Source organism: Canis lupus, chromosome 5 (genome assembly GCF_003254725.2).
Source record: "Canis lupus dingo isolate Sandy chromosome 5, ASM325472v2, whole genome shotgun sequence".
NCBI lineage: Eukaryota > Metazoa > Chordata > Mammalia > Carnivora > Canidae > Canis > Canis lupus.
The window spans coordinates 43,569,062-43,588,200 of record NC_064247.1 but is presented as its reverse complement, the minus strand read 5'-3'; the positions used below and the strand labels follow the sequence as shown (position 1 = coordinate 43,588,200).

General features: G+C 37.9%; 1 protein-coding gene and 1 long non-coding RNA gene across 3 annotated transcripts in view; one reads left to right on the top strand and one right to left on the bottom strand.

Annotated features, from left to right (window-relative positions):
• The window catches only part of SLC35D1 (solute carrier family 35 member D1), a 62,339-nt gene extending 49,947 nt beyond the window's left edge, over positions 1-12,392 (bottom strand). Inside the window, exon 1 of the transcript XR_007410803.1 lies at positions 12,065-12,392. The gene's annotated coding sequence lies outside the window, so the exon portion shown is untranslated. The remainder of the gene's footprint in view (positions 1-12,064) is intronic.
• LOC112647198 (uncharacterized) overlaps positions 12,347-19,139 on the top strand; it is a 34,553-nt gene continuing 27,760 nt past the window's right edge. The window contains exons 1-3 of one of the 2 annotated variants that reach the window (XR_003128181.3): positions 12,347-12,484; positions 13,955-14,055; positions 17,214-18,618. This is a non-coding gene — a long non-coding RNA (uncharacterized LOC112647198). Of the gene's footprint in view, positions 12,485-13,954; positions 14,056-17,213; positions 18,619-19,139 lie in introns of those variants that run through there. The other variant, XR_007410805.1, reaches the window with a different exon arrangement.

Here is a 19,139-nt window from a genome sequence, read left to right as displayed (position 1 = left end):
GCGGTTTGGCGCCTGCCTTTGGCCCAGGGCGCGATCCTGGAGACCCGGGATCGAATCCCACGTCGGGCTCCCGATGCACGGAGCCTGCTTCTCCCTCTGCCTGTGTCTCTGAGCCTCTCTCTCTCTCTCTCTGTGACTATCATGAATAAATAAATAAAATCTTTAAAAAAAAAAAAAAAGAAAGTTATATTTTGGGAAACATCTGTGAAAAACTTAGTATAAAAATAACAAAAGCAAACAAGCAAAATAGACTTGTAGCACATAAAAGTATCTTCCCCTCTTCCTCTCCTACCAACCCTTTAAAGAAAGCAATTGCTAACAGTTCAGAGGTTGTATTTAGTGCCACGCTTCATACACATATGAATACATACATGCATATATATGTATGTACATATCCATATCTATACACGTTTATTTATGGTTTTTAATACATTTTTTTTGACATACATAGAATAGAAGCAGGTAAAAACTGAGCCTCAAGCCAGACACTGCCTCTGACCTTGGGCAGTTTACTTAACAATACTGCGCCTCATTTTCCTTATCCATAAAATGAGGATTTCAATAGCACCCACCCCATAGGGTTGTGGTGAGAATTGAATGAATTAATACAGGTAAAATACTTAGAACATACTGCATACTTCACAAGTGTTTATAATAATAATTACTATTATTATTATAGTAATAATAATACCCCTAGTCTTTTGGATGCTTTTTCTCATTTTGCTTTGCTGGCTCTTCCTCTTTTAGATTTTTTTTAAGATTTTATTTATTTATTCATGAGAGACAGAGAGAGACAGAGAGAGGCAGAGACACAGGCAGAGGAAGAAGCAGGCTCCATGCAGGGAGCCTGATGTGGGACTCGATCCCAGGTCTCGATCCCGGGTCTCCAGGATCACGCCCGGGGCCGAAGGCAGGTGCTAAACCGCTGAGCCATCCAGGGATCCCCCCACCCCTCTTTTAGATCTTTAAGATGAAGTTTCACATTCCTCAGGGCTCGGTCTTGGGTCTCTCTTCTCATTCTATATATTCTTACAAAATAATTTCATCCCACCATATAGCTTCACTTATGATTCGTCATTTTGCCAACACTTCCCAAATCTACCTCACATATGTTCTTTTGAGCTCCAGATTATACAACTGTCTCCTGAACATCTTTACTTGAATGACTGAGTCTCTTTAACATGTATAAAACTAAATCTATCATTATCCCCTCAACCACAGAAAATTTTCTCCTCCATTGTTCCCTACTGTATCAAGAATTGAATCCTGACTATCTAATATATGCAAGCTTTTTACTCAGCCATCTCATATTTTTTACTATATCTTGCTTATCAGGTCCAATCAGCATAATTCAGTCACTATATTGAGTCACCCGATTTTTTATGATCACCCTCAGATACTTGCCAACATCTACTTTCTGCACTGGACAAAGAGACAACTTAAGTGGGAATGTAATAGGTATGACCACTCACACATCTTTCCAAATCTTGGTAATGAACACTAATGTCTGCAATTTCCCTAAAGATATGCCATTCATTTTGTTTACTGTCCTGATAAAAGGGAAAGGTTGTAGATGCTCCCTCTTTCTACCATTAGGGTTCTTATTCTATGGGTCAAAAAACCAATGTAAGGGTTTTGCCAGTTGCCAAGAATTTCTATTATGTCTAAACATATATCTCTTCTAGCTACATGTATTCAAGAACTGGAAATATAACCACACAATGGGGCTGTAACCCTACTGGGTCCACTGTGTTTCAAATTTGGAATCTCCAAATTGATACCAACTGATCAAGACTCCAACTGATACCTGACTCATCAAAGCCTCCAGTTTCACTGGTAGACTACAGTGATATGGATACCCAGGAATTAGTATCAATTAGCCTATGTTTGATAATCACCAAAAGGTCTGGGTATTTCCTTTTCCCTAGCACATAGTCACTCTAGTAAAAGCCTACAGGTCCCTTTGAGGAAGACTTAGAGGAAAATATACAGTATTTCAAATTGAAATTTCCCATAATTATACTTGGCTTACAGCCATGATGGAACTTCTCAAGGATGTATATACCCTACAAACAAATGTGTTTTTCAGCATGTTGGTGATCAGAGTATTCTCTGGATGGATCCTCTTAGGATGTAGTTGAGAGATGTGTAAACTATGCATGATAAAATTACTCCAAATATCCCTATCTCCCCACACTTTCCTTTGTCTACATTATGATGCTGAATATTCTGGTATCTCAGTCTCATTAGGAGGTCCCTATAGAGCCCAAGTCTCTGTCAACTGATAAATGAAATTGTTAGAATATTTCTACCTTCATGAGATAACACATTAAATCCAGAACCTCTGGTAAATGCACTCATATCAATACATTTGGTGTAATCCAATGTTATGTTCCATCTTCCTTAAAATCCATTCCTATACATATTCCCCAGGTTTATATTGATGTAAATTAGGAAAATCTTGCAATTTTTTTGTTTATAAGCTGCTTCCTCCTGGGTCAGACTTTGTACTTGTTCCCCTGGAGCATGCTGATATCTGACTCTAGTTGTGGGGATAGTGCATAGTTCTCAAGCAAGGAAAGGCTAATATCCTCAGACACAGAAGGACAAGCTGCTTGACAGAAGAGGTTCAAAGTGCCTTGAGATTTCAAAATTCTCAACTTGGTCTAAGTCTAGCCAAATGTATCCCCCTTCCAAGCTTTGGGGTCCCTCTCCTTCCCTATCATTTTCCTAACTTCTACACAAGAGAAATGGCAAGGCTATAGAGTCAACTGACGTAAAATCTGTGTACTGGCCAATTAAGTGTTTGTTCATTTTTAGCAATGGTAGCCCCAAGGCTGGGGAGATTCTTTTAGGCCTGCCATGGAATCTCTCTAATGAGACCTGATCAGAGAGTATAAGGACCAGAGACTAGTACTTTCTGTAAGTGCTTTGGTGTACTCAGAAGAATTGATTTCCCACCAGTCGTCATAGTCATTTGTTACTGTTATTATAGTCAAATCCAGCAGGTGCATGATCCAAGGCACTTGTTTCTGTAGGTTCTTTATCACAACCAACTACAGGTGATGATTTAATTAATCATGATACTTCTACACGACATGGATTACCAGCATTCATTTCCTATTAGCAGGGAGTTCAGCACTACACTCAAGCCCAAGCACAAAATCAAGCTAATGCCCAGATCCCATCTTTTAGGGTCTGTTTCTGGGACTACTCCTGGCAACAATTTCCGTAACAATCAGAGACCAGTTAGGAGACAGAAACCACATTGGTTATTTGCTTAGAGAGAATTTAATATAAAGAAATACTAACTAGGTAAATGAAAAGTTTTTTTTTTTTTTAATTCTCTAAGGTATTAAGGAGGTAGCAACTGCAGGAAAGGCAGAGGTGATAAAAGGGAGAGACTAGAATTATTAAACCTTAGAAACTTAGAGGGTTTCCCTGATGCTAAACTCAGACCTCTGAGAAAGAGAGGCTACTCAACTGATCTTAGAATATTTGAGTTAGAAAAGACCTTTGAAGAGGGAACACCATCTGGTAGGCACTATTAGCTCTGAGGGGCATGACTAGACTGACTTTGCAAATGCAGGGAAAACTGCAAACTGCATTCAGCTTCTTCTATGGAAAGAGCTTGCTGCTTCTGGGGTAATGAATCATTGGGGGAGAGATGCTAACAGGAAGCAGACAGTAAGGGGCATTTCTTTCTTTTTCCTCCGGCTTTGCAGTCTCCCCAACAGCACCAATGTCAGAGCCTCACATATAGCCATTGTCAAAGCCGGTATGTGGTTTGCAAAATACAAGCATCAGGTTCATAAAGCAGAATAGAGACAGATAGTCCCAGGTTCGGAGCAAAGAGGCAAAAACTTAACAATTGGCACTCCCATGTTAGAAAAAGGAATCACCATCCCCCAAGTTGCTCATCTTAGAAACCTAGTAACTAGTGGTTCTTAGGGCTTCTCTCCCCTTACTGATCATCCATAAGGCCCTAAATATCTCTGAAGTTTGAACCGATTGCCATCAATCATCATCCCTCACCAAGATTAGATAACTAGCATCTGTGCTTCTCCAGTTCATTCTGTACACAGGAGCCACACAGCAAGCCACAGTGATTTTGTAAAAATGCAGATCTAATTGTTAGGATTAAACCTAACTCCTGCCTTATTTCACAACATTCTTCTCCTTTTGGCTCGCCCTACTCTACACTTATACTTGACTTTCTTTAATTCCTCAAGCACGTCCTCTCATTTCTGGATCTTTGCACCTGCTCATCACTTGACTTATTATAGATTAATCTTCCATCCCCACAAACCTCACCTCCATCTGCTGGCTAACTTCCTCATGTCTTAGATAAGATAATCTTCAGTGTGGTCTTTCCTGCCCACAGACTCATTAACATCCATGCATGCTCCTAAAGAGGCATAATAACTTCAGTTACTAATTGAACTATTCCTACATTCTGCCTATTTTCCTTACCACTCATGTTCAGACCATAATGCACAGGCTGTTTACCACAGGTGGTGGCTATTGAAATATACTCAGAGCATAGAGTGCAAATTCTTAAATACTGTGTTTAAAATTCAATGATGCATAAAAATTTTAGAAAAAATCTATTTCCCCTTCTTATTCCTTCTAAGCCAGATAAACACATTCCAAAAACATCTCCCCTCTTAGGCTTCCCCAAATGAATTGATAAAAACTCTATTCTTCCGACGTTTATGCCCAAAACCTTGTAGCCATCTTTAACTCCTCTCTTTTTTCGCAGCCCACATCTAACTTTCAGTGAATCCCATCAACTCTATCTTTAAAATATACCCATATTCCAACATTTATTACTTCTACTGGCATCCTAGTCCAATTCTCCATATGCTCTTGCTAAAATATTGTAATTTTTTTCAGCAATGTTTTTTCTGCTTCTATCTTCTATCCCTAAAATCCTTTCTCACTGGAACACCCATAGTGACCTAAAAAAATGAATTGAATGTCAGATCTCTACTCAAAACTGTTCAATCACTTCTCATCTTACTCTAAATAAAATCCAAAACCTTACAATGGCCTACAAGGCCTTACATGATCTGGCCTCTTATTACCCTTATGACTTCATGAGAATGCCCCTCTCCATTCCACCTCACTTCACTCAGCCACAGTGACTACCTTGTTGTTAGAACCCTCAAAGCACACCATAACTCAGGACCTTTGCACTCATTGTGCTCTGCCTGGAATAATATTCCTCCAGATAGCTTCATGATTCATGCTATAGCTTAATTCAAGTCTTAACTCAAATTTCATCTTATTAAAGCAGTTTTCTCAATACTGAAGAAAGAAATTAAAAGATAGCTAAAAAAAATGAAGAGCTGTACTGTGTTCATAGATTGGAAAATTCAATATTGTTAAGATGTTAATTCTCTCCAAATTTATCTACAGGTTTAATATAATTCCTATAATTTATGTGATATAGCCATTTTCCATTAAAGGCATATACCACATTTTAAAAATCCATTCATCCACTGAAGAATACTTAGATTGATTCCATATATTGCCTATTATGAATAATGCTACAATGAACATTGGTGTGCAAATATCTCTTTGAAATTCTGTTTTAAAATCTTCGATAAAAAAAATAAAATAAAATCTTTGATATAAATACCCATGTCATCGCAGCTAGAGAGTATTATGCTAAGCAAAATAAATCAGTCAGAGAAAGACAAATACCATATGACTTCACTCATATGTGGAATATAAGAAACAAAACAAATGATCACAGGGGAAAATCAGAGAAAGACAAACCAAGAAATAGATTATTAACTATAGAGAGTAAACTGATGGTTGGGAGGGGGAAATGGGTGAAATAGGTGATGGGAATTAAGGAATGCACCTGTTGTGATGAGCACTGGGTGTTGTATGGAAGTGTTGAATCACTATATTGTACAACCTGAAACTAATATAACACTGCAGGTTAACTAACTGGAATTTAGCACACTTAAAAAATCAAAAATCAAATCAATAATCTAATTTTATACCTAAAGAAGTAGAAAAAAATTTAATTTCTTTATATAAATACCCAGAAGTGAGATTGCTGGATCATATGGTAGTTCTATTTTTAATTTTCTGAGGAAACTGCACACTACTTTCTATAGTGGCTGCACCATTTTTCATTTGCTTCAACAGTGTACAGGGTTCCTTCCAATTTCTCCTCATCCTCACCAATATTTATTATTTTCCTCTCATTTTGTTTTTTTATAATGACCATCCTAACAGGTAAGGTAGTAGCTTGTTGTGAGTCTGACCTGCATTTCCTTGATTTTAAGCATCTTTTCATATGCTTGTTAGCCATTTGTATGTCTCCTTTGGAGAAAGGTCTATTAAAATCTTTGGCCCATTTTTAAATCATATTATTTGTTTTGTTCTGTTTTGTTATCACTGAATAGTAGGAGTTCCTTATATATTTTGGATATAAACCTCTTGCCAGATACATCCATCCCAGAGGTTGCCTTTTCACTGTTTTCTTTGCTGTGCTGAAGCTTCTTAGTTTGAAGTAGTCCCACTTGTCTATTTTTGTTTTTGTTGCTTGTGCTTTTGGTGTCATATCCAAGAAATTATTGCCAAGACCAATGTTATGGAGCTTTATTCTTATGTTTTCTTCTGAGAATCTTATAGTTTCTGGACTTTAATCCATTTTGAGTTGATTTTATTCATCTGGTGTAATATCAGGGTCTAATTTCACTCTTTTGCATATGGATATTCATTTTTCCTAGCACCAATTGTTGAAGAAACTATCTTTTCCCCATTTTCTAGCTTTGGCACACCCGTTGAAAATCATTTGACTGTATATACATGGTTTTCTTTCTGGGCTCTCTTTTTTGTTCCGGTGGCTTATGTCTGTTTTTACACCAGAATCGTACTATTTTGGTTACTGTAGCTTTGAAATATGTCTTGAAGTCAGGAAGTGTAAGACATCAGCATTGTTCTACTTTCTTGATACTACTTTGGCTATTCAGTGTTTTTTGTGGTTGCATATGAATATTGGGATTATTTTTCCTATTTCTTAAAAACATGCCATGAAATCTTGATAAAGATTGCATTAAATCTGTAGATTGCTTTGGGTGGTATGGACATTTTAGCAATATGAACTCTTCCAATCCAAGCACACAGGATGTCTTCCCATTGATTTGTGTCTTTTTCAATTTCTTTCAGTGATGTTTTGTATTTTTCAGTGTACATGTCTTCCATCTCCATTGCAAATACCTTATCCTTCCTCATAGTTTTTCCACTTCTTGACATGTTATATTAGTTTTTGTCTTTCTCTTCCCAGTAAAAATAGTAGCCTCATGAGCAGAGGTAGACCCAAGTTTTATAAAATCTGAAGCTTTAAAAAAAAAAAAATCTGAAGCTTTTGTAAATGCTTTTTAAGAAAAAAATGCAAAATTAAGAATGTAAAATGAGATACAAAAATGAATATCTACTTAATGTAAGAATTCAGAACAAGTTTTTAAAGCTGACAAATAGTAGAAAATCCATGTTATGAATTAAATGCCTATCATATTTCTATATGTTTTATCTATATTTTGGTTGCATACTTATTTGACTGCTTCTCTTTTTATTTATTTTATTTTTTATTTGACTGCTTCTGTAACAATAATTTTGTAATATATTTTTGATAGAGATAATACAAAAAAAATCAGTCTTTCTTCTAGCATGGTTTGACTGGTTTGTTTTTATTACTTATATGTGTGATTTATAAAGCATGCATCCTCACACCCAAACTCACTATAGTACTGCTCCAAATATGTACCCTATACATATAGATATTCTGATAAGTTCTATTTTTCATGATTTCCACTGAAACTGAAAAAAAAAGTATATATTTTTTTAAGATTTTATTTTTTTATTCATGAGAGACACACAGAGAGAGAGACAAAGACATAGGCAGAGGGAGAAGCAGGCTCCATGCAGGAAGCCTGAGGTGGGATTCAATCCTGGGACTCCAGGACCATGCCCTGGGCCCAAAGCAGGCTCTAAACCACTGAGCCACCCGTGCATCCCTGTAGAGTGCCTTTTTAATTGTATACACATTAAAATAGTATTTGCCAATGAGAGAGAACTCCTGTTTTGACTAAGTATTGATGAAACCTGAATTCCCCCAATAAAATTGCCAATAATTTTGTTCATTTGATGATTAGAGAAAGGTTTCATAGATAGCTTCCAATCCCATATGTTTCAGATCTTGTTTCTCCCTGTCTAGTCCAAACTTTTGGTACTGGCCACTGTAGGATGCATTTTATTTCATGATATGTCCCCTGGGCCTATAACTTTGTGTCATATGGTAGATAAAGTACGACAGTAGATAGTAGAGGTATTCTAGGAAGGCATTCCTACATTAAAACAGCTAAGTAACTCTATACAGAAGTGACTGCATACCACCTATAATGCATCCTACTAAACCAGGCCATATATTGCTAATTTCTCCAAATAAGCATTCTCAAAATATTTTCCATCATTTAAATGGAAAATGATATGAGGGGAAGTATGATGGTTAAAATATTGAGGTAGAAAGAGACAACATTCTTAACCAGTGATAGCTAAAATATCTTCTGTGAATTTTATAAAATGTATAAAATATATAAAGCAGAAGAACATATTTCTAGGGCCCCTCCTGGGGCCTTAGAAAAAGTTCATACAAGTGAGGAGCATGAATTTAAGTTTCATTAACTTCATAGTCAACATCTGTAAGAGTGGAGGACTTCATTTTTTTCACAGCTGTATTCTTGGTACCTAAAGGATAGTGCCTTACAAAGGCATATTGTAGGCATTCAATAAGAATATGTTAAAAGAGAAGAAAGTAGGAAGGAAGGAAGGAAGGAAGGAAGGAAGGAAGGAAGGAAGGAAGGAAGGAAGGAAGGAAGGAAGGAAGGAAGGGAGGGAGGAAGGAAGGAAAGGAGAGAGAATAGGAAGAGTTCTTCACATAATTTTATTACAGAAGCATGGTTTCCGCATACTTGGCAGAAAAAACTCATTAGAGTTATTTCCAAGGAAGGAAAATACAAGTGGGCCTAATGAGGTAGTCTAGGACCTGAACTCTACTTATTAAGATGACATATCAATACAAGTAGGTAATCTGGACTCAAAAGTATCTGGACTCAGAAGTAGGCAGAACTATGAGATGGCCCAGGAGAGAAAGCTTCCGGATAGAAACTTGGGTAGACTCAAAAGAAGTTACCATGGAGGGTTTACATACATATGTCCATCCAAGCAGACATCTCTAAAAATGTTGGGGTACTGCAGGTTTCTTCTGATGACTCTGGAAAGACCAATGTTGTTGGTAAATCACATAGTCTCCTCAATTCTTCTTAGGGTTAATATTCAATAGCCACTGACCAGACTGACCAGTCTAGCCACTCTGTTAGAATATAGGTATATTTCTATAAATGGTGGTAAACAGTAACTTCCCCGGTTTCTCTCAGACTTGACCATGGTCATCCTAGTCCCTCCTCTGGAATCCCCCAGATCTCCCCATAAACCAGCAACCAAAGGAGTAAGTTTGGAGTGACATCCTGCTTCAACCATAAGTTTCATTGGCTAATGCTTATCCAGTGCTCATTATTAAATCTTTTGCATATAATCCTTGGTTCTACTAAGCAATCAACATAGCTGCATGGGAGAAATTGTGATCTGGGAGGGGGCATAGCCTCATCCTCTGGGTACCCTGTGGGTTAACCTAAGAATAGAGTACTACAATTTTTTTGCTTAGAATGATTATTTTCCCTAGAGTTGAGCTTCCCGAGGGTGGAGCATTGGATAGGTAGTCAACATCCCTATCAAACTACGTAAAGGGCATAAGTCAAGTCTGTTCTGATCACTGTTAGATTTCCAGCAACCCGTACAGAGATGGCACATAGTAATCATTCAATAAACATTTTTTGATGAGAAGATGAATAGTAAAGAAAGAATCTGAAAGGTCTATATTTAGAAAGGTTATCTAAAATCTTGGGGAAAAATCCAAGTTTTCCCTGCTATTCAAGAGGAGAATGTGAGGCTTGACAGGTTGAAGGTCTTACCCAAATAGCCATGAATTATTAACAGAACTGGTTGTAGAAGCCTGGCCTCTTGGATCTCTATCCAATGCTTTTTTCCCTACATTAAGCTGCCTCTTTTAAATCCAAGGAACCAGGTAATTCTACTTCAAATTTCTCATAGCATAGAGAAATTCAGAGATGATCAGTATGGTCACTCACATGTGAACTGGAAGATTTAACTAAACTCCAGGATTACATGAGGAAGTAATCTCATATTACAGCTGCAGCTGGCTTTGCTTCCCTCCTATTCTTGGAACTGGTGGGCAGGGTAGAGTCATGAGTTTGAGCAGAGTGGGAGAGTTTGGAACAGCCACCATGAATATGTGAAAGGAAGTCAACACAAGTTAAGAAGATAATTGAGAGCTTGAGAGAATGAGGTTGACATTAAGTAGGATGACTGTGTGTGGACCTCCTCAGCATGGTGGATGAATTTTCTCAACAATGTTGTCAGCAATAAAGAGTTATCCAGCCCAAAATGTCAATAGTACTGAGTTTGAGAAACCCTGCCCTAGAAACATTTTAAGTGTATAATAGCCACATGTGGCTAGCAGTTATATATTGAATAGCACAAATATAGAACATCTCCATCACTGCAGAACATTGTACTGGACAGCTCTGGCCCAAAAAATTTTCAAGGTCCCTTGTACCTCTAAGGTCCCAAACAAATTAGTGAAAGAAAGGAGGAAAAGAGTAAGACAGTAAGAATGCTGGGAGGGGAAACAAAACAAAATGAAACAAAAGAATGAATGAAACTGTCTTTAGAGGCATCAATTACCAGTTATTGCCACTAAACATGTACAACTGATATCTGAAACAGCCCATATTTTGATTCTGGTTCACAAGAGTATAGTGTTTGGATCAAATTAACTGTTGATTAAATTAACTATGTGGACAAACTAAATTCCCACTTGAGAATCTGCACTGTGGCTACTTGTTTGACTAGTTCTTTGTCTCCTTCTTGTCCTCCCACTGCAATAGCTATAAATGCACTGTCTTACCTCTTTTTTGGGCAGAGAACATATATAATGAAGGTTTTATTTAGAGGGAAAGAGGCTGTAAATAGGATTTGCATTTAATAATATCCCCTCAGCTTTATAATGGTTGGTTTTGATTTTCCCTTTGGGGACTGAAATAAAACACCCTCCTGCTTATACCACACCTGTGACTAATCCTGAACACCTGACTCTTGGAGAAAAATGAGATGTCTCTGATATCTTTAAATATCTGAATGACTTCCAGGCTGAAGGAGAAATGTTTTTCAAAAGTATCCAGGGATCCTTGGTTGGCTTAGTGGTTTAGCGCCTGCCTTTGGCCCCAGGTGTGATCCTGGAGACCCGGGATCAAGTCCCACCTCAAGCTCCTTGTGTGGATCCTGCTTCTCCCTCTGCCCCTCTCTCTCTCTCTCTCTCTCTGTGTGTGTCTCTCATGAATAAATAAATAAAATCTTTTAAAAAAAGTATCCAATATTAGAAAAAAGAAAGGTGATTATTGGATATTCTTTTAGTGGAGTGCAGGGAATTGTAAGGTGGATTCTTAATGTATTAACTAATTTTTATGAGGGTATGCACCTTTGGCTAACAGAAAAGTTATCTTGAAGAAAATCACTTGTGATGCAAATTACTCTTGTCCCTAGCACAGATAAATTTTATCTGTTGAGATATAGTTGATTTCCCTCTGGTAGAAAGGTAACTCTAAAGCTATAAATTTATTGCCTTGTAAGATATTAACCAGTTTTGTATTTATTAGCATATTACTTTAATATTCATTTGGCTATCTTGACTATATAAATCTGTCTTCATATTTTCTTTTGTGTCAGTTTTACCATCTCACTCTTTACTCATTAATGGAAGGTTTGAATAAAATCCTTGATGTATACTCATATATTTCTGAGAGTCATGGCTTTCAATGTCTTGAAATTATACTTAAATCTAACTTAGTCACATAATGCTCCTGGATCAAATGGGTTCATCGGAAGCCACAGATTCTTTTCTTACCATAAAGACTATTAATAGTGTGTGCTCAGCATCTTCCGACTGATTCTCATGTTTACTCACAACCCAGCTCTGTGCCCTGGAAGGTTGATTTCTATGGATTAAGTCAATGGGCTCTCCTCACCCAGGGTTGGGACTAGATGAGGCAAGAGATGCACCTAAGACAGGGCATTGAAGGAATCAGTCCCAGGGCTGATGCTGCAGTTGCACAGCTCTGACAGGGAGTGACTTCATGTATATTGTGACCTAGGCACCCCGTTTGCCTCACTCTGGTCCCAGCCTTGTCTTCACTCCAGACTTGAGTGCATACTGGCATACAGGCTCAAAGAGTGACTATCTTTTGAGATGTGCTGTTCTGATGGTGGAAGATGGAAGCAAAACTAAATCATGCAAGTCATATGTGCTCACATTTTATTGGTTAAAGTAAGTTTTCTGCCTACCTGTCTCCAATTGTGGGATTGCCCACCCAATAGAACATTTGAGTCTGCACAACAGACACACTGCATTTCTTGCTGCTTCTTCTAAACTGGGGCAAAGAGGAAAGAAAATAATCAATTCCTAAGTGTTTATAGTCTTTTAATAGATTAGTCATACCCAGTCATGAAACTTGGCAAATTGCTGCCACCCATAATGAGGCATCTCATTCCTTCTTAATGGGGAAAAGTGACTAATGGATGGGGCAGGAGACCGTGGGGGAAGTCCCACTCTCCACAGGGAAACATGAGAAGTAGGGAAATAAGTATTTTTCCCTAACTTGACCTTACCTATTGAACTTAGTCATCAAGTGTAAGGTCAATCAGGGAAGTGGAGAGGTTTGTAGCTATCAGAGAAGTTCTACTCCTTACCTTTATGAGATTGCACCTTTTTAAATTCTCCTAGAAATGCTGGTCATACTGTGAATTTTGCAACCAGAAGACTGTAAACTATAGGTTAATCTTATATTAATTAACTCCAAGACCATGATGTACTGAGATAAAAATTTCATTTTCTATTGTATTTCCATTTTCATATTATGGCCAGGCCATTGCCCAGTATGATCTATCAGAGGTTCTGTTATGAGATTAATGTATTCCAGTCATAAAATGCTAACAACATAGAGATGATTTTGAATATAAACCCCCTCCCACTATAAAATTCCTTGTGAAAAGTTAAAAAATTAAGTTCCCAAAATGACAGTGTGTTAGAAGGTAAAAGAGGGCCAGTACTGTGCCCTCCAGACTAAAAGTTACTTTAATGCCAAAAAACAAAGCAAGCCACTTCGTACAATTTACAGAGTTTTATTTGGTGTAATTTACTGACAAGGGCAATCAGGCTGGTAGACAGATGATCCAAGTGGTACTACGCAGCTATTTTCTGCTCCATATTCACTGCCCATTCTCACTACTTTAACCCCCAGCTTCTGTGGAGTGAAGGACATAGTGGTGAAGACACAGGGTAAATATCTAAAGTGATGCCATCTGGGGGTGTCTGGGTCGCTCAGTCCATTAAATCTTTGTCTTTGGCTCAGGTCATGATCTCAGGGTCCTGGGATCAAGCCCCATGTGGGGCTCCCTCCTCAGCAGGGAGTCAGCTCCTCCCTCTCCCTCTGCCCTTGCCCCTGCCCATGCTCACTCTCTCTCTAAAATTAATAATATTTTTAAAAATATTTAAAAATAAAGTAGTCACGTCTGCATGCCAGAGGGGAGAACAAGATGGAGGGCCAAAGATGGGTTCAACATTCCTACATTGCGTTAATCTGCTCTTGTTGTGGAAGTAACCCAATTATTTTGTGATTTACAACATCAAAATATTATGTCTTAATCATGTTACACAAAGGCCATGGATTGATTGAAGCTCTTCTGGGCTTTGCTTAGCTGGCCTGGGCTCTAAATGTATTCTTATACTGGCACACAGGCTCAAAGAGGGACTACTTCCTGAGACATGCTGTTCTGATGGTGGAAGATGGAAGCAAAGCTAAATTATGCAAGTCATATGTGCATAATTTTATGGTTAAAGTAAGTATCATTTTATTGGTTAAAGTAAGTATCGTGACCAAGCCCAAGTCAATGAAGCCCGGAAATACATTCCAACTATGCAGAAGCATGGCAAAGGCAGGGAGGAAGTAATTGTAACAAATTCAAAATATTGTAAACAATAGTGTTCAAAATTTTTGCCCTTCTCATTTGAAGTCCCCAACCTCCACTTCTTTTTTCTTTTCTTTTTTAACATTTATTTGAGAGAGAGAGAGAGAGAGAGAGAGCATGAGTGGGGGGAGGGAGAGAGGGAGAGAGGATCTTCCAGCAGACTCCTGGCTGAGCATGGAGCCTGAGGCAGGGTTTGATTTCACTATCCATGAGATCATGACCTGAGCCAAAACCAACAGTCAGATGCTCAACTGACTGAGCCACCAAGGTACCTCTTCAACCTCCATTTCTAACCCATCTTTTTTACTTTGTCTTCTGCCATATTTGTCTGACTTCTGCATTCTTCTGCTTTCAAGGGATCATATGATTACATTGTGTCCACCAGTAATTCAGAATATTCTCCATATTTTAAGGTCAGATGGTTAGTAGCCTTAAATCCTTCTATATAATCACTTCACAGCAGTATCTAAGTTAATGTTTGATTGAATAACAAGGGACATGAATCTTGGGGAGACATTTTTGAAATTCTGCCCACCACACTGACTTCAATAATAAAGTAAGAAAAATGGCTTGTGAATTCATCTAGTTGGTGAATGTCACTCTTCTAGGAAATTAGTCTATTCCAAATATCCATTCCTAGAGGTAAATTTTGATCATGTCCTTTTTGATAGGAGATCACCCACTTTTTTCTAGATTTTTCAAATTTTTTGGCATAAGTTTTTTTTTAAGATTTTATTTATTTATTCATGAGAAACACAGACAGAGAGAGAGAGGCAGAGACACAGGTAGAGGGAGAAGCAGGCTCCATGCAGGGAGCCTGATGTGGGACTCAATCCAGGGTCTCCAGGATCAGGCCCTGGGCTGAAGATGACGCTAAACCACTGGGCCACCAGGGCTGCCCTTGGCATAAGTTTTTATGTAATATTTCTTCTGATTCTTTTCCTCTCTTCTATGTTTTTTTTCTCATTCATAATTTTATATTACTTTTTTTGCTCCTTTCCCTTAAATCAGGCTTGAGAAGGGCTTATGTATTTTAAAAACAAACACACAAAATAACTATTACTTTAATATATCCCTTTATACTATATTTTTATTTCTATTTAAGTATTTTTAGTGTTTCTTTGTATTAATTTCCTATTCATAATTTCTTGTGGCTTATTTTTTGCTTTTTTTATTTTCCTGAGATGAGAACCCTGGGATCCTTTTCACTAAATGCTTTTTTAGCAAGAAAGAGAAGGAGGAGGAAGAGCAGGAGAAAGGGGGGGGGGAATGAAAACTTGGCTTTTTCTTTTGAACTAGCTTTAGCTGTTGTGCCACAGGTACTGAAATGAAATGGTTTCCTTTTCATTTTCTACTTTATAATTCAAGTTTTGATTTCTTCTTCATCCTTTATTTTCAAATAGTAGATAAATTGGATTTTGCTTTATGTTTATTCTTAACTTTATTGGATTATTTTTTATAAAGTCCTACCTTTATTTAAAAAGAAAATATGTTGGCTACTTGAATTTGAATTGAAAGAAAGAAAGAAAGAAAGAAAGAAAGAAAGAAAGAAAGAAAGAAAAAATATTGTGTGTTTCTATGTAAGCCACAATATAATCAATTTTCTATGAACAAATCCCCAAATCTTTTCTCTCTGTTTCAAAGAAACAGAGGTCTATATTCATTACATCAACTTTATTAATTGCATTATATAATTACTTTGTATCCATACTTTTTAAAAAAGATTTTATTTATTCATGAGAGACAGAAAGAGAGAGGCAAAAACACAGGCAGAGGGAGAAGCAGGCTCCCTGCAGGGAACCCAATGTGGGACTCCATCCCCAGGACCCAGGGACCACACCCTGAGCCAAAGGCAGCCGCTCAACCACTGAGCCTCCAGGCATCCCTGCATCCACACTTTTTGCTTATTTTACCTGTTTAACTCTAAAAGAGACAAACTGAGGTCCTCCACTATAGTTTTATATTTATTACATTCTCCTGGGATTTCCAGTAGTTTTTACTTTATACATTAGCCTCTTTCTTCTTTGGCACATACATAGGGCACCGAAGATGCTGTTTTCATATTTTGTGCTTTTATTATTACATAAAGTATAAGGTCCTCATCTTATTTACTGTTTCTAACCCTAAATTTTAATTTATCTGATCTTAATAATGCCACTCTCACTTCTTTTTGTTTCTCTGGTCTGGTATCTCTTTCCTCAGTCCTTTATTTTCAAGATTTCTTTATTGCTTTAACTATATTTCCTATAGGGACGCCTGGGTGGCTCAGCAGTTGAGCGTCTGCCTTCAGCTCAGGGCATGATCCCGGAGTCCTGGGATCGAGTCCATTTCAGGTCCCCACAGGGAGCCTGCTTCTCCCTCTACCTATGTCTCTGCCTCTCTCTCTGTGTCTCTCATGAATAAATAAATAAATAAAATCTTTTAAAAGAAATATACATGTAAACAGTGTATAGTTAAGTGCTATTTTTTAACTTAGTCTGAAAGTCTCTATCTTTTAATGGGAAAATTCAATCTGTATAATTATAGCATAATGATAGTTGATTTCAATATTTTTGGGATTTACTTATATTTGTTCTTTTTCATTTTCTTTGTTTTGTTATATTAATCCCATTTCCCCTTTTATTTGGAAGTCTTAATACTCTATTCAATCAATCATTAACTCTTCTATCAAGATTATACTTGGAGGTAATAACAAATGCAACCAGTATCTTAAAGGAAATAGTATAACGAGTGTGTAAGTGTGTGTGTGTGTGTGTGTGTATAGTGTGCTGCACTTGAATCTTTGTATTATTTTTCTTGTCAAATTTCTTCTTGTCTCCTCTAGCAGTTTCTGTGTATTCTGTTTATTTTACAGCTGGTTATCGAAAGAGTTGGATTTGGCAGGGTTAGGTAACAGGAAACAATTTAATTTTTTCTAATTATTTTTTTCACTGCTAATCCTACAGAATTACTTTGTTTACGTATTCCTCCCCAACCCTGAATGAGATCTCTGGGCAATTTTCATAAATTTACTCTTTTCTCTGTTACAGTCTTGCCTGGCTGGCCACTGGCTGCTGCAGGGTGCCTTTTGATGGATTGTTACTTTTCTAAGTTGGCTCGGGGAAGCGCAGGTCTGTTTCTGGCAATATCTAGTGACTACAGTACTGTTAAGGTAAAGTCTTGCCCACTATGCAGTGGTGCTATAGAAGCAAGCAGACCACAATCCCCTGGTGAGGCATCTGAGGGAAAATTCATAGACCTCTGACTACTCAGTTTTCTCAGAGGTTTAGTGGTTCCTTTTGGCCTCTTGGGGCCAGTGAGACCAGAAACACATAGGACCAAAGACAATCTTTCTCTTGGGTAATCCACAGCTCCCCATGGCCAGCTGGTCTCAGGACAGCAGAACCTCCATCAATGCCTTGTGATTCAGAGTCTGGTCTCCAGGGCCATACACAGATCTCAGCATCAAATTAGGAACCCTGTCTATTCTTGCACCCCACTGCTTGATGACCTCAGCAGCTATTTGGCTTAAAAGATGACAGATGGAAGCTGAGAGTAGAAGAGAAAGGTGCAGAGTTTAGGTCAGTACCTTCCCAGAATCCACTGCTCCCAGCTATCCAGCTGTTTTAGTGAATTCTCAGCCAAATTGAATTTTTAAGTTGATTTAATGCCTTCCTAAAAGATAAAGCTCACAAGTTACAGCAGAAAGTTCAAAAAATAACGAATACAAAAATCCTTAGTTCTAATTTGTGTCTCCTTTGAGCTAAAATTCGAATACTATAGTTAGGTCCAGCATTTAACTTCAAAAAGACTGAAGCATAACTTCTGGGAGCATCTTTTAAGATGTTATATTAAGAGCACAGGAAAGAGTGAAAATAGGAAGGGAATTTTTAATGAATGTTTACTACACTCAAGTACTCAGGTACTGCACATTACTTTTAACACTGAAAATAGTATACTGGGGGCACCTGGGTGGCTCAGTGGTTGAGCATCTGCCTTTGGCTCAGGTCGTGATCCTGGGGTTCTGGAGTGAGTTCTGCATTTGGCTCCCTAAGGGGAGCCTGCTTCTCCCTCTGCTTGTGTCTCTGCCTCTCTCTGTATGTTTCTCGTGGATAAATAGATAGAATCTTTTTAAAAATGAAAATAATAATACCGTAATAAGGTATTGTTGTCCCATCTGGGAGTAGGGGGTGGCTAACAGTAACCTGAGGCTCAGACAGTTTATATTCTTTCCCCATGTTTACTCATATATGCCCATATCCAAGATCCACATTTCATTATCCTACACTGGGTATCAGGAAAAATTACCATCATTACTTATGATAGAAATAGGTATGTTTTCTATTTCTTGTTATTTTGATTGTTAGTGATTAAAAAGAGTTTGCATTTTATCTTCTAAGCCAGCAGGGTAGTTAGTGAAACTGTTTTGCTTTGCAGTGAGCCTGGGAGGAGAGAAAAGGGGGATGGGGCAGGAGTGGGGGGTGAAGAGACTGGATGACAGCAAGACTAAAGAACAAGAGGATCAATCCCTATTTGTTGGAAAAGAGAAAGATGACTTCATAACTTTGAGTGCTGATGCTGGTTCTCCTCCAGTAATCAGAAAAAAGTTGAAGAGCCAGGAAAGCCTGTATACTCCTTCTCTATCTCCTCTGTACCTGAGCCCAGTCATTTTATCTTAAAGCCTTTTGCTCTTGCTCTTCTCTCATTTACAGAGTTCCCAGTTGCTCCCCTCTTTCCTAACCCCTCCCCCACTCCCGTTTTCCCCTTGTCATTCTGTTTTAGAGCCAAAACCTGACTCTCATTGGGAAGAGGTGCCCAAGAGCAGCCTTGGCACATGGTAAAAACAAAACAAAAAACAAACAAACAAACAAAAAAAAACAAAAAAAAAACCCTCCACCCTGAAGTAGAAACAGGAACCTGAACAAATTTATGTCTTCATCTTCGGAAGTTTCCAAAGGCCCCTACAGCCTTCCCCT